Consider the following 16,746-nt stretch of genomic DNA (forward strand, 5'->3'; position numbering starts at 1 on the left):
ATCAGGGGGAAAACTCCCCACTGGCTGGAGTCACAACTACCATAAAGGAAGATGATTGTGCTTGTTCAAGGTCAATCATCTCAGTCCCAGGACATCGCTGCAGGAGTTCTTCCGGGCAGTGTCCTAGGCCCAACCATCTTCAGCTACTTCATCAATGACCATCCCTCCGTCATAAGGTCAGAAGTGGGGATGTTCGCTGATGATTGCACAGTGTTTAGTTCCATTTCCAACTCCTCAGAAAATGAAGCAGTCCATGCCCGCATTCAACAAGATTTGGACGACATTCAGGCTTGGGTTGATAAGTGGTAAGTAACATTTGTGCCACACAAGTGCCAGGCAATAACTATCCCCAACAAGAGAGAGTTAAACCACCACCCCTTAACATTCAATGGCATTAACATCGCCAAATCCCCCAACCGCAACATCCTGGGGGGTCACCATTGACCAGAAACTTAACTGGACCAGCCACATAAATACTGTGGCCACAAGAACAGGCCAGGGGATGGGTATTCTGTGGTGAGTGTCTCATCTCCTGACACCTCTAAAGCCTTTCCATGATCTACAAGTCAGGAGTGCGATGGAATACTCTCCACTGGCCTGGATGAGTGCAACTCCAACAACACTCAAGAAGCTCGACACCATCTAGGACAAAGCAGCCCACTTATTCACCTCCTTAAACATTCACTCCCTCCGCCACTAGCCACCGTGGCTGCAGTGTGCACCATCTACAAAGTAAGAACATATGAAATAGGAGCAGGAGTAGGCCCCTCGAGCCTGCTCCGCCATTCAATAAGATCATGGCTGATCTGATCCTGGCCTCAACTCCACTTCCCCGCTCACTCCCCATAACCCTTGACTCACTTATCCTTCAAAAATCTGTCTATCCCTACCTTTAAATATATTCAATGGCCCAGCCTCCACAGCTCTCTGGGGTAGAGAATTCCAAAGATTCACAACCCTCTGAGAGAAGAAATTCTTCCTCATTTCCGTTTTAAATGGGCGACCCTTATTCTGAAACTATGCCCCCTAGTTCTAGATTCTCCCACGAGAGAAAACATCCCCTCTGCATCTACCCTGTCAAGCCCCCTCAGAATCTTAAATGTTTCAATAAGATCACTGCTAAGTCTTCTAAACTCCAATGAGTATAGGCCCAACCTGCTCAACTTTTTTTCATATGACAACCCCTTCATCTCAGGAATCAAACTCGTGAACTTTCTGTGAACTGCCTCCAGCGCAAGTATATCCTTCCTTAAATAACGAGACCAAAACTGTATGCAGTACTCCAGTTGTGGTCTTACCAATGCACTGTACAGTTGTAGCAGGACTTTCCTACTTTTATACTCTATCCCCCTTGCAATAAATGCCAACATTCCATTTGCCTTCCTAATTACTTGCTGTGCCTGCATGCTAACTTTTTGTGTTCTATGTACAAGGACCCACAGATCCCTCTGTACCACTGCATTTTGTAATCTCTCCCCATTTAAATAATAATTAGCTTTTTTATTTTTCCTACCAAAGTAGATAACCTCTCATTTTCCCACATTATACTACATCTGCCAAATTTTTGCCCACTCACTTAGCCTATCGATATCCTTTTGTAGATTCTTTGCATCCTCCTCACAACTTGCTTTCCCACCTATCTTTGTCTCATCAGTAAATTTGGCTACATTACACTCAGTCCCTTCATCCAAGTCATTAATATAAATCGTAAATAGTGGAGGCCCCACAATTGATCCCTGTGGCACCCCAGTAGTTACAGTTTGCCAACCGGAAAATTATCCATTTATCCTGACTCTCTGCTTTCTGTTAGTTAGCCAATCCTTTATCCATGCTAACAAATTACCTCCAACCCCGTGAGCTCTTATCTTATGCAGTAACATTTCACGTGGCACCTTATTGAATGTGTTCTGGAAATCCAAATGCACGACATCTACTGGTTCCCCTTTATCCACCTTGCTCGTTACACACTCAAAGAACTCGAGTAAATTTGTCAAACATGATTTCTCTTTCATAAAACCATGCTGACTCCGCTTGACTGCATTATGATTTTCTAACTGCTCTGCTACTACTTCCTTAATAATGGACTCCAGCATTTTCCCAATGACCAATGTTAGGCTAATTAGTCTATATTTCCCTGCTTTCTGTCACCCTCCTTTCTTAAATAGGGACATTACATTTGCGGTTTTCCAGTCCACTGGGACCTCTCCAGAATCTAGGGAATTTTGGTAGATTACAACCATCTCTATCTCTGCAGCCATCTCTTTTAAGATCACAGGATGCAGGCCATCAGGTCCAGGGGACTTGTCCACCTTTAGTCCCATTAGTTTGCCTAGTAATTTTTCTCTAGTGAATTAATGAAGACTCGTTGCACATTACCAGATATAAAATAGTCTGCTCCCTGGTTGGTTCCACAACGTTTTGTTCCAAGAAACCATCCTGCATACACTGTATGAACTCTTCATCCAATTGATTTGCCAATTTGATTTGTCCAATCAATATGAAGATTAAAATCACCTGTGATTATTGCCGTACCTTTCTTACAAGCCTCTATTATTTCTTGATTTATACCCTCTCCTGCAGTGCAACTACTGTTTAGGGGCCTGTAGACCACTCCCACCAGTGACTTATTTCCTTTATTATTTCTTATCTTCACCCAAACTGATTCTACATCTTGATCTTCTGAGCCAATACCAGTTCTCATTACTGCACTGATCTCATCCCTTTTTAACAGAGATACTCCACCTCATTTTCCTTTCTGCCTATCCTTACGAAATAGCAAGCACCCCTGAATATTCAGTTCCCATCCTTGGTCACCTTGCAACCACGACTCTATAATGGCTATCAGATCATACCCATTTATTTCTACTTGTGCCGTCAACTCATCTATCTTGTGACGAATGCTGCGTGCGTTCAGATATAGAGCTTTTAATTTTGTCTTTTGTGTATATGTTTTGTCCCTTCCTGTCACACTCTGGTTATCATTACTCCTACTGCTACCCTGCACTTTTGCCTTCTTTCTCGTTTTACATTTTTGCTCATCGGATCCCTCCCCCCCACTATTTAGTTTAAAGCACTATCTACAGCGCTGCGCTGATGACGTCATCCGTGCTGGTGCGTCACAACGTCTCTCTCCTTCAGTTAAAGGGGAGAGCCCCTGCGAACTCTGCAGCCACTAGGTTTCGGCTGGACCAGCGGCTTGGCACCAAAGAGGGGGTGCCAGGCTGCTTGTTGGCGGCCCAGCCAAACCCGCAGTCATAATTGTCGGACCAACCTGGCAGTCGGCCGACGAAAAAAAAATAACATGGCAGCCGCGGCAGTGTGCCCTCCCCTTTAAGGGCGGCCGGGCCACCATGCCGCAGAGAGTGTACCAATAGCAAAATTGTCGGGGACACCAATCGGCTGTGGGGCCGCTCCCACGGGGCAATACCTGGAAAGGGGCAATTTCCCGAGGGGGTTTCCGCCAGTTGGTAAAGGGTCAGCATGTGCATGCCGCGCCGGGAAAACAAGCGTAGCGGTCCCAGGCACCGCTCCAATACTCACAAAGGGTAATTTCAAAATGGCAGCCACTCCACGGAGAGTCGACGGCCATTCCACGCCGCCCCATGCTCGCCGTTTTCAGGTGGCCAAAGCCTTATCGGAAGGGGCAATTTCAGCCCCGTCATGTGGAGCATAAACACCAGCATAGACCTGGTGGGTCAAATATCCTCTTTCTGTCCTGTAGATTCTATGTAATTCTCTGTAAATTTTGATTCATTTCCCCATATCCTAGACAATGACTGGTCCATTTTGTGAAATGGATGAAATAGAGGAGGGAATGTTCAGCTGTTAGCACAAAGTTGGCTAAAGAGGCATTAAGCTGATTGTCCAAAGTCTGCATGTTCAGCTCATTTCAATAAATACAATAAAATCCCGACATCTGTGTGAATTATGACAGTAGCTGTGTAATGTGCAATGCAAGAAAGTTAACTACAGCTCAGATTTAAAGGATGCATCTACATAATGGTTGGTGAGCTTATACCTATATATATATGTATATCTTAAGAGGGCGTAATTTTAATCTCATCCCCCCCAGCTGTAAACTGATGCGATCGGATTGGCCAGAAGAGGCTGTGATGTTGTGTAGGAAAGGGTTTGGTCATGAGTGGGAATGAGGTTGTGGTGAATGAGGAATAGCTTGTGTTCAGTTGGGCATGGGGTTGTGTTGAGTGGGGAAGGGGTTGTGGTGAGTGGAGAATGGATTGTGGTGCGTGGGAAAGGGGTTGTGGTGAATGGAGAATGGTTTGTGTTGGTGAGTGGGGGGTGAAAACCCAATAAAAAGGCTCAGAAGGAAAGGCTGGTTGGTGAGGTAGGATCTCCAGAATTTGATGAATGGGTAGCATGGACACGGCTAGTGGGATATGCTTTGAGTAAGGAAGAGACTTAGAGCAGATACGTAGAAGAGAATGACGAGGGAAGAGGTAGCAGGGCAGGCCAGTTGCCAGTGGCCATCTCCCACTTCCGGCTTCCCTCCTGCCTTCCACTGGCGCTAAGCATCCAGAATGGAAAATGTACCCTCAGGGTTTAGGACGTTCAGGCAATGGGGGCTTTTGGATCATGCAATTGAATGGATCCGGTAATAGGACAGCAACGAAATGGGAATGGCTGATACTGATCATTTCGTCAACTATTTTTATATTACATATTAGGAAGGAACATAGGAACAGGAGCAGGCCATTCAGCCCCTTGAGCCTGTTCCACCATTCAGTTAGATCATGGCTGATCTGTTTCTCAACTCGATCAACCCTCTTAGGTTCCATAACCCTTAATACACTTGACCAACAAAAACTCAGTTCTGAAATTTTCAATTGAACCAAAGCCTCAACAGGTTTTTCGGCGGAAGAGTTCCAGATTTCCACTATCCGTTGTGTGAAGAATTGCTTCCTGCCCCGTTGCTCAACCATCCAAGTGCTTGTCAGTCTGCCTTTGCAGAGTTGCTTTCTGCCCCACTACCCAACCATCGATCTGCAGAACCAGTGCACTTACCTACCCCACTTGCCTCTCCAGCCACACTGTCACCCAAACTCCCTGCATGCCCAACCACAGAGCTTTCTTCCACTGGTATATGAGGCCTCACAACGGCCTGGTGTCTCCCAAAATATACAACCCATCCTGCATCTCTCCAAATGCTCTTTGTTTCCTAGATTTTAATCTACTTCCTTCATTCGTTCAGCATTCTACCCTGAATTCCAAAGATATTCCTTTAATTACTGAGCCTTCCATTACTGTACCCGCTGCCTTGTGCACCGCCTCTCGGGTTTCTTTCAACAATGTCTTATAGATGCCTTCTGATGTGTGGAGACTAAGGGGTTGATTCTCCAAAGCTGCTAATGATAGGAAGTAAGAGGGGAAATGATTAAATACTGAGCGAATTATCCATTTACATCACTCCAGGATTACCTGGGCATTCTCCAAAGGGGTGGACCTGGGCCCGGAGGACCTTGGCCTGCAAATGTTGCCATGGAAACAAGGCAGCAGGTAGGCATTCCTGACTCTTCAGCACTGTTGCCCTGTCCTTGATTTATTTGCTGTGACGATTCCTGTTCAATCTTAACGGAAAAAGTGCTCGTAAACCATTTCAATTCTTGGGATAATTCTCAACTAAGGGTTTCTTTTTTCGTTTACTCACAGCCTAATGTCACTCCTTGTCTCCTCAATGATTTTTCCCCAATATTGTGAAAAAGAATTATCTCTTCGGTTATAATTTGATGAATTTAAGAATTGAATTCTGTAAAAAAACAGTTTTCCATCTCCACAGATCAATTAAAAGCTGAATTCTGGAAACAAATGATTTTTGTTTCTGATGAGTTTCAAAATTGAGTTGCATTAACAAACAATTTTGATCTCCAGAGATTCTGAAGACATTGGTAAGGTTTAAACAAACTTTCCCTTTACTTGTCGAGAGCTTTTCAGCATCTGCATTTCAGCGACTGATGAAACATACTTCCCTGTGTTGTCATGTGACATAACCTCCTCAGCTCTGATGTGGAGGGCTGATGCAGGCCCCAGGTTGGAGAGCCCATATAATGACTGCCAGCTGTTTGAGGCTGGCTGGGGTTAAGCACAGACCTGAGATACATTGGGGGCAATTTTAATTTAAGCCGCCCATCAAGAAATTGATGGGATCTGGTGCAACATTTGTTTCGCACCCCACCCGATCTCACTTTCCATTAGAAACATAGAAAATAGGTGCAGGAGTAGGCCATTCGGCCCTTCGAGCCTGCACCGCCATTCAATGAGTTCATGGCTGAACATGCAACTTCAGTACCCCATTCCTGCTTTCTCGCCATACCCCTTGATCCCCCTAGTAGTAAGGACTATATTTAACTCCTTTTTGAATATATTTAGTGAAATGGCCTCAACAACTTTCTGTGGTAGAGAATTCCACAGGTTCACCACTCTCTGGGTGAAGAAGTTTCTCCTCATCTCGGTCCTAAATGGCTTACCCCTTATCCTTAGACTGTGACCCCTGGTTCTGGACTTCCCCAACATTGGGAACATTCTTCCTGCATCTAACCTGTCTAAACCCGTCAGAATTTTAAACGTTTCTATGAGATCCCCTCTCATTCTTCTAAATTCCAGTGAATACAAGCCTAGTCGATCCAGTCTTTCTTCATATGTCAGTCCTGCCATCCCGGGAGTCAGTCTGGTGAACCTTCGCTGCACTCCCTCAATAGCAAGAATGTCCTTCCTCAAGTTAGGAGACCAAAACTGTACACAATACTCCAGGTGTGGCCTCACCAAGGCCCTGTGCAACTGTAACAACAACTCCCTGCCCCTGTACTCAAATCCCCTCGCTATGAAGGCCAACATGCCATTTGCTTTCTTAAACGCCTACTGTACCTGCATGCCAACCTTCAATGACTGATGTACCATGACACCCAGGTCTCGTTGCACCTCCCCTTTTCCTAATCTGTCACCATTCAGATAATAGTCTATCTCTCTGTTTTTACCACCAAAGTGGATAACCTCACATTTATCTACATTATACTTCATCTGCCATGCATTTGCCCATTCACCTAACCTATCCAAGTCACTCTGCAGCCTCATAGCATCCTCCTCGCAGCCCTTGATTTCATCATGTGGAGCATAAACATCGGCATAGACTTGATGGGCTGAATGGCCTGTTTCTGTGCTGAAAATTCTATGTAAATGTTGATTCATCTCCCCATATCCTGGACTCTGGCCCATTTTATGAAATTAATGAAGTGGAGCAGAGAATGGTGAGCTGTTTGCGCAAAGCTGTCTATAGGGCATTAAGCTGATTGTCCACAATCTGCTTGGTCAGCTCATTTCAATAATTACCCTCAGATCCTGACATCGTTCTGGATTTGTGACAGTAACTGGTGTAATGCGGAATGTAAGTATGTTAGCTGCAGCTCAAATTTAAAAGGATGCACCTCCTTAATGGCAGGTGATCTTATACGGGAAGAGGGGGTCATTTTAACCTCACCCTCCCGGTGGGAAACTGATGTGATTGGATTAGCCAGCAGAGGTTGTGGTGGAGAGTAGGGAAGAGATTGATGGTGAGTGGGAGTGAGGTTGGTGGTGAGTTGGGAAGGGGTTGTTGGTGAGTGGAAATGAACTTGGTGATGAGCATAGAATGTGTTATGGTGAATGAGGAATTGCTTGTGTTCAGTTGGGAATGGGGTTGTGGTGAGTGGGGAATGAGGTTTTGTCGAACAAAAGAACATAAGAACTTAAGAAATAGGAGCAGGAGTAGGCCACCTGGTCCCTCGAGCCTGCTCCACCATTCAATAAGTTCAAGGCTGATCTGATCTTGGACTCAACTCCACTTCCCTGCACTCTCCCCCTAACCCTTGACAAATTTATCCTTCAAAAATCTGTCTATCCCAACCTTTAAATATATTCAATGGCCCAGCCTCCACAGCTCTCTGGGGTTGAGAATTCCAAAGATTCACGACCCTCTGAGAGAAGAAATTCTTCCTCATTTCCGCTTTAAATGGGCGACCCCTTATTCTGAAACTATGCCCCCTAGTTCTAGATTCTCCCACGAGGGAAAACATTCTCTCTGCATCTACCCTGTCAAGCCCCCTCAGAATCTTAGATGTTTCAATAAGATCACTGCTAAGTCTTCTAAACTCCAATGAGTATAGGCCCAACCTGCTCAACCTTTCTTCTTACGAGTGAGGAAGGGGTTCTTGTTCAGTGGGAAAGGAGTTGTGTTGGTGCGCAGGTGGTGAAATCCCAATGAAAAGGCTTACAAGGAGTGGATGGTGGAGTGGTATCTGGAGCATTTGGTGAGTGGGGAACATGGCCAAGGCTAGTGGGATGAGCTTGGAATAAGGAAGAGAGAGACTTAGAGCAGATATGGAAAAGAGAATAGCAAGGGAAAAGGTAGTCAGTCAGGAACTTGAAATGAAACTCATTGCATGCCAGATCCTGCCTGACTGGCCATCTCACACTTTCGGTTTGCCACCTGCCCTCCACCGCCGGGGAACATCCAGAATGGAAAATTTACCCTCAGGATTTAGTGCAGGAAATTCAGGCAGTGGTAGTTTTAGGACAATGTAATTGGATGGGCTCCGAGCCAATCATGGACCACGACTGCCTCCAGTAACAGGACAGCTATGAAATGGGAATGGCTGATCTTGATAATTTAGTCAACTATTTTTATATTAAATAGGAGGAAGGAACACAGGAACAGGAGTAGACCATTCAGCCCTGCGAACCTGATCCATCATTCAATTAGATCGCTGCTGATCTGTTTCTCAACTCAATCAACCCTCTTATGTTCCATAACCCTCAATACCCTTGCTCAGTAACAACCTATGAATCTCAGTTCTGACATTTTCAATTGAACCCCAGCCTAAACAGGTATTTGGACGAGAGTGTTCCAGATTTCCACTATCCGTTGTACGAAGAAGTGATTCCTGCCCCGATGCTCACCCATCCCAAGTGCTCGCCTTTGCAGAGTTGCTTTCAGCCACACCTACCCGCTCATGCATCAACTCACCAGGGCCTGGTGTCTGCCAAAATCAACACCTCCTCCCACCACACCCCGACCCCACATGCCACCCACACCTTTCATAAATGCTCTTTGTTTCTTAGTTTTTAATCCAATTCCTTCTGTTGCCCTGCCTTCTACCCTGAATTCCAAAGGATTTTCCTTTAATTAGGGATAATTTTATATGAAACTTCCATTACTGTGCCCATTGTCCTCCTCCCTGGCTTCTTTGAAGAGTACCTTCTGACGCATGGAGATTAAGGGGCTGATTCTCCCTGACTGCAAATGAAAGGAAGTAAAAGGGGCAACGCTGAACACTGGGTCAATGACCCATTTACATCACTCCAGGATTACCTGGGCCTTCCACAAATGGGCGGACCTGGGCCTGGACCTCGACTTGGAAATGTTCCATAGAAACATAGAAATTAGGTGCAAGAGCAGGCCATTCGGCCCTTCGAGCGTGCACTGCCATTCAATAAGATCATGGCTGATCATTCAACCTCAGTACCTCTTTCGTGCTTTCACTCCATACCCTTTGATCCCTTTGGCCGTAAGGGCCATATCTAACTTCCTTTTGAATATATCTAACGAACTGGCCTCACAAATTTCTGCGGTAGAGAATTCCACAGGTTAACCACTCTCTGAGTGAAGAAGTTTCTCCTCATCTCTGTCCTAAATGGCTTACCCCTTATTCTTAGACTGTGACCCCTGGTTCTGGAACTCCCCAGCAACGGAAACATTCTTCCTGGCTCTAACCTGTCCAATCCCGTCAGAATTTTATATGTTTCTATGAGATCCCCTCTCATTCTTCTAAACTCCAGTGGATACAAGCCCAGTTGATCCAGTCTCTCTTCATATGTCAGTCCTGCCATCCCGGGAATCAATCTGGTGAACCTTTGCTATACTCCCTCAATAGCAAGAACATCCTTCCTCAGATTAGGAGACCAAATCTGAACACAATATGCCAGGTGTGGCCTCACCAAGGCTCTGTACAACTGCAGTAATTCCTCCCTGCTCCTATACTCAAATTCTCTAACTATGAAGGCCAACAAGGGGTAACACTGAGACTGGATCAACTGGACCTTTATACATTGGAGTTTAGAAGGATGAGAGGGGCTCTCATAGAAACATATAAGATTCTGACGGGACGGGACAGGTTAGATGCGGGTAGAATGTTCCCGATGTTGGGGAAGTCCAGAACCAGGGGCACAGTCTTAGGATAAGGGGTAGGCCATTTAGGACTGAGATGAGGAGAAACTTCTTCACTCAGAGAGTTGTTAACATGTAGAATTCCCTGCCGCAGAGAGTTGTTGATGCCAGTTCATTGGATATATTCAAGAGGGAGTTAGATGTGGCCCTTATAGCTAAGGGGATCAAGGGGTATGGAGAGAAAGCAGGAACTGAGGGAATGATCAGCCATGATCTTAATGAATGGTGGTGCAGGCACAAAGAGCCGAATGGCCTACTCCTGCACCTATATTCTATGTTTCAATGTAACATGCCATTTACCTTCTTCACCGCCTCCTGTACCTGCATGCCAAACTTCAATGACTGATGTACCATGACACCCAGGTCTCGTTGCACCTCCCCTTTTCCTAATCTGTCACCATTCAGATAATATTCTGTCTTCCTGTTTTTGCCACCAAAGTGGATAAACTCACATTTATCCACATTATACTGCATCTGCCATGTATTTGCCCAATCACCTAACCTGTCCAAGTCACCCTGCAGCCTCTTAGCATCCTCCTCACAGCTCACACCACCACCCAGCTTAGTGTCATCTGCAAACTTGGAGATATTACATTCAATTCCTTCATCTAAATCATTGATGTATATTGTAAATAGCTGGGGTCCCAGCACTGAACCCTGCGGCACCCCACTAGTCACTGCCTGCCATTCTGAAAAAGACCCGTTTATTCCGACTCTCTGCTTCCTGTCTGCCAACCAGTTCTCTATCCACGTCAGTACATTACCCCCAATACCATGTGCTTTAATTTTGCACACTAATCTCTTGTGTGGGACCTTGTCAAAAGCCTTTTGAAAGTCCAAATACACCACATCCACTGGTTCTCCCTTGTCCACTCTACTAGTTACATCCTCAAAAAATTCTAGAAGATTTGTCAAGCATGATTTCCCTTTCATAAATCAATGCTGACTTGGATCGATCCTGTCACTGCTTTCCAAATGTGCTGCTATTTCATCTTTAATAATTGATTCCAACATTTTCCCCACCACCGATATCAGGCTAACCGGTCTATAATTCCCTGTTTTCTCTCTCCCTCCTTTTTTAAAAAGTGGTGTTACATTAGCTACTCTTCAGTCCTTAGGAACTGATCCAGAGTCAATAGAATGTTGGAAAATGATCACCAATACATCCACTATTTCTTAATAGGGTCACTTCCTTAAGTATTCTGGGATGCAGCCTATCAGGCCCTGGGGATTTATCGGCCTTCAATCCCATCAATTTCCCTAACACAATTTCCTGACTAATAAGGATTTCCTTCAGTTCCTCCTTTTCGCTAGACCCTCGAACCCCTAGTATTTCCGAAAGGTTATTTGTGTCTTCCTTAGTGAAGACAGATCCAAAGTATTTCTTCAATTGGTCTGCCATTTCTTTGTTCCCCATTATAAATTCATCTGACTCTGACTGCAAAGGACCTACGTTGGTCTTCACTAATCTTTTTCTCTTCACATATCTATAGAAGCTTTTGCAGTCAGTTTTTATGTTCCCTGCAAGCTTCCTCTCATACTCTATTTCCCCCCTCCTAATTAAACCCTTTGTCCTCCTCTGCTGAATTCTAAATTTCTCCCAGTCCTCAGGTTTGCTGCTTTTTCTGGCCAATTTATATACCTCTTCCTTGGATTTAACACTATCCCTAATTTCCCTTGTTAGCCACGGTTGAGCTACCTTCCCCATTTTATTTTATTCCATTCAGGGATGTACAATTGTTGAAGTTCATCCATGTAATCTATAAATGTCTGCCATTGCCTATCGACCGTCAACCCTTTAGGTATCATTTGCCAGTCTATCCTAGCCAATTCATGTCTCATACCATCAAAGTTACCTTTCCTTAAGTTCAGGACCTTAGTCTCTGAATTAACACTGTCACTCTCCATCTTAATAAAGAATTCTACCCTATTATGGTCACTCTTCCCCAGGAGGCCTCGCACAACAAGATTGCTAATTAATCCTCTCTCATTACACAACACCCAGTTTAGGATGGCCATCTCTCTAGTTGCTTCCTTGATATATTGGTCTAGCAAGCCATCCCTAATACACTCCAGGAAATCCTCTTCCACCGCATTGCTACCAGCTTGGTTAGCCCAATCTATATGTAGATTAAAGTTGCCCATGATAACTGCTGTCCCTTTATTGCAAGCATCCCTAATTTCCTGTTTGATGCCATCCCCAACCTCACTACTACTGTTTGGTGGTCTGTACACAACTTCCACTAGCATTTTCTGCCCTTTGGTATTCCACAGCTCTACCCATACAGATTCCACAACATCCAAGCTAATGTCCTTTCTTACTATTGCGTTAATTTCCTCTTTAACCAGCAACACTACTCCACCTCATTTTCCTTTCTGTCTATCCTTTCTGAATGTGGAATACCCCTGGATGTTGAGTTCTCAGCCTTGGTCACCCTGGAGCCATGTCTCTGTAATCCCAATGATATCATAATCGTTAATAGCTGCCTGCGTAGTTAATTCATTCCACCTTATTACGAATACTCCTTGCATTGAGGCACAGAGCCATGGAAACGAGGCAGCAGGAAGACATTCTGCCTCTTCAACCCCAATTCCCTGTCCTTATTTGCTGTGATGATTCCTGTTCAATCTGAAGGGAAATCTCGCTGTTAAACCATTTCAATTCTTGAGTAATTCTCAACTAAGGATTACTTCTTTTATTTTACTCGCAGCCTAAAGTCACTGTGTCTCCTCGATGTCCTTTCCCCGATATTGTGAAGAAGAATTATCTCCTCGGTTATAATTTGATGAATTTAAGAATGGAATTCTGCAAAACAAACAGCTTTCAACCTCCACAGATTCAAATCAATTTACAAACTGAATTCTGGAAACAAATGATTTTGAGCACCACAGTTCCTGATGAGTTTCAGAACTGAGTTGTGTAAACATGCAATTTTGATCTCCAGAGATTCTGAAGATTTTGGCAATCTTTAAACAAACTTGCCCCTTACTTGTCGAGAGCTTTTCAGCATCTGCACTTCAGCTCCTAGTGAAGCATATTTCCCTCTGGGTTGCCATGGTTTTCACTGTGATGTGATATGACATAACTTCCTCAGTTATGATGCGGAGGGTGATGCAGGCCCTAGGTTGAGAGCCCATATAAGGACTGCAAGCTGTTTGAGGCTGGCTAGGGTTAAGCACAGATCTCAGATACATTGGGGGAAAAATGAATCTAAGCCGCCCATTGAAATACTGCTGCAATGCTGGTTTCGCACCCCACCCGATCTCACTCTCCATTGAAGTCATCATGTGGAGCATAAAACACTGGCATAGACTTGATGGCTGAATGGCCTGTTTCTGTGCTGAAAATTCTATATCATTCTATGTAAATTTTGATTCATTTCCCCATATCCTGGACTCTGGAATGGCCCATTTTGTGAAGTGGAGGAGGGAATGGAGAGCTGTTAGCACAAAGCTGGCTAAAGGAAGAAGATTGGCTGCAGCTCAAATTTAAAGGGATACACCTCCGTAATGGCAGGCGATCTTATACAGGAGGAAATGGTCATTTTAACCCCACCCTCCTCCCTTTGTAATCTGAAGCAATCAGATTGGCCAGCAGAGGTTGTGGTGTTGAGTAGGGAAGAGATTGATGGTGAATGGGGAATGAGTTTGGTGGTGATTAAGGAATGGTTGTGCTGAGAGTAATCGGTTGTGTTCAGTGGGAAATGAGGTTGAGGTGAGTGGGGAAGGGGTTGTGTTGGTGAGTGAGTGGTGAAAACCAAATGGTGAGATGTGTTGAAAAGGCTCAGAGGAAAGGTTGGGAGGTAGGGTGGGTCCGAAGAGTTTCGTGAGTGAGGAGTACAGAAAAGGCTAGTGAGAGGAGCTTTGAGTAAGGTAGAGTGAGACTTAGAGCAGAGACGTAGAGAATGGAAAGGGAAAAGGTAGGAGGTCAGGAAATTTAAGTGAAATTAACTGCATGCCAAATCTGCCAGACTGGGCCATCTCACCTTTCGGTTTGTCTGCTGCCCTCCACTGCCGTGGATCATCCAGAATGGAAAATGTACCCTCAGGGTTTAGTGCAGGAAGTTCAGGCAGCAGCGGCTTTAGGGCCGTGCAATTGGATGGACTCCAAGCCAATCACGGACCGCGTGTGGATCCAGCAATAAGATCGTTACAAAATGGGAATGGCTGATCCTGATCATTTATTCAACTATTTTTATATCATGTGTTAGGAAGGAACATAGGAACTGGAATAGACCATTCAGCCCCTCGAGCCTGTTCCACCATTCAATTAGATTATGGCTGATCTGTATCTCAACTTCATCAACCCCTTAGGTACATTAACCCTTAATATCCTTGCCCAACAAAAACCTAGCAATCTCAGTTTCAAAATTTTCAATTGAACCGCTGCCTCAACAGGAATTTGGGCAAGAGAGTTCCAGATTTCCATTATCCTTTGTGCGAAGCAGTGCTTCCTGCCCCCTTGCTCAACCATCCCAGTGCTTGCCATCTTGTCAGTCTGCCTTTGCAGAGTTGCTTTCCGCCCCATCTACATTCACACCCATCAACATGCAGAATTTGTGCACTTCCAACCCACTTGTCTCACCAACCACACTGCCTCCCAGAATTCCTGCTTTCTTGACCACAGAACTTCATTCCACTGGTATATGTGAGGACTCACCAAGGCCTGGTGTCTCCCAAAATGGGCACCACATACCCCACTGCGCACCTCTCAGAAATGCTGTGTGTTTCCTAGTTTTTACTCCAATTCCTTACCTTGTTCAGTCTTCTACACTGAATTTCAATGGATATTCCTTTAATTCGGGCTCATTTTATATGAGCATTCCATTCCTGTACCTGTTGCCCTGTACACCTCCTCTGTGGTTTCTTTCAATAAAGTCTTATAGATGTCTTCTGACGCATGGGTAATAAGGTGTTGATTCTCCACAGGTACTGAAGATAAGAAGTAAGAGGGGAGACGATTAACACTGGACCAATGACCCATTTACATCACTCCAGGAATACTGGGCCTTCCCACAAGGGACAGACTTGCGACTGGACATTGGTCTACAAACAGTGCCATGGAAACAAGGCAGCAGAGGGGGCATTCCTGGTTCTTCAGCCCCATTTCCTGTTTTATTTGCTGTGACTGTTCCTGTTCAATCTGTAGGGAACTCCCACCGTTAAACCATTTTAATTCTTGGGTTAATTCCCAACTCAGGAGTCCTTCTTTTGTTTACTCACAGCCTGATGTCACTCTTTGTATCCTCAATGACTTTTCTCTGATATTGTAAAGAATTATCTCTTCAGTTATAATTTAGTGAATGTAAGAACTGAATTATGTAAACCGCTTTCAATCTCCACAGATTCAGATCAATTCACAAACTGAAAACTGGCAAGAAATGGTTTTGAGCACCACAGTTCCTGATGAGTTTCCAAACTGAGTTGTGTTAACAAACGATTTTAATCTCCACAGATTCTGAAGAGTTTGATAAGGTTTAAACAAACTTTCCCTTTACTTGGCGAGAGCTTTTCAGCATTTACATTTCAGCTACTGGTGAAAGACACATTCCTCTTTGTTGTCATGGTTTTCAATGTGATGTAATGTGACATAACCTCCTCAGTTACAATGTGGAGGAGTGATGCAGGTCCTAGGTTGAGAGCCCACATAAGGACTGCAAGCTGTTTGAGGCTGGCTGGGGTTAAGCACAGACCTGAGATACACTGGGGCAATTTTAATCTAAGCCGCCCTTTGAGAAACTGATGGGATCTGGTGCAATGTTCGTTTTGCACTCCACCCGATCTCATTCTTCATTGAAGTCATCATGTGGAGCATAAACACCGGGATAGGCCAGATGGGTCAAATTGCCTGTTTCTGTGCTGTAGATTCTGTTATTCGATGTGACATTTGATTCATTTCCCCATAACCTGGACTCTAGAATGGCCCATTTTGTGAAACTGATGAAGTGGAGGAGGTAATGGTGAGCTGTTAGCGCTAAGCTGGCTATAGGACCATTAAGCTGATTGTCCACAGTCAGCATCGTTACCTCATTTCAGTAATTACCATAAGTTCCTGACATCATTCTGGATTTGTGACAGCAGCTGGTGTAATGCGGAATGCAAGTAAGTTGGCTGCAGCTCAAATTTAAAGGGATGCATCTCCGTAATGGCAGGTGATCTTATACGGGAAGAGAGAGTAAATTTAATCTCACCCTCGTGGCGGTAAATTGCTGTGATCGGATTGGCCACCACAGGTTGTGGTGGAGAGCCTGGAAGAGATTGTTGCTGAATGGGAATAAGGTTATTGCTGAGTTGGGAAGGGATTGGTGGTGAGTGAGAATGATGTTGGTGGTGAGTGAGGAATTGGCTGTGTTCAGTGAGGAGGGGGTTGTGATGAGTGGAAAAGGGGTTGAGGTGAATGAGGAAGGGGTTGTGTTGAGTGTGGAAGGGATTGTGGTGAGTGGGGAAGGGGTTGTGGTGAGTAGAAAACAGGTTGTGGTGAGTGGGGTAGGCAGTGTGTTGAATGGGGAACGGGTGGTGGTGAGTAGGGTAGA

At 44.8% G+C, this 16,746-nt stretch overlaps 1 long non-coding RNA gene across 4 annotated transcripts in view; it reads right to left on the minus strand.

Moving 5' to 3' along the window:
* LOC139276251 (uncharacterized) overlaps positions 1–16,746 on the minus strand; it is a 97,055-nt gene that overhangs the window by 27,390 nt on the left and 52,919 nt on the right. For all 4 annotated transcript variants that reach the window (XR_011595879.1, XR_011595880.1, XR_011595877.1 and 1 more), the window contains exon 2: positions 14,969–15,145. This is a non-coding gene — a long non-coding RNA (uncharacterized lncRNA). The remainder of the gene's footprint in view (positions 1–14,968; positions 15,146–16,746) is intronic.

The sequence above is a fragment of the Pristiophorus japonicus genome, chromosome 11 (assembly GCF_044704955.1).
Source record: "Pristiophorus japonicus isolate sPriJap1 chromosome 11, sPriJap1.hap1, whole genome shotgun sequence".
In the NCBI taxonomy this organism is placed as follows: Eukaryota; Metazoa; Chordata; class Chondrichthyes; family Pristiophoridae; genus Pristiophorus; species Pristiophorus japonicus.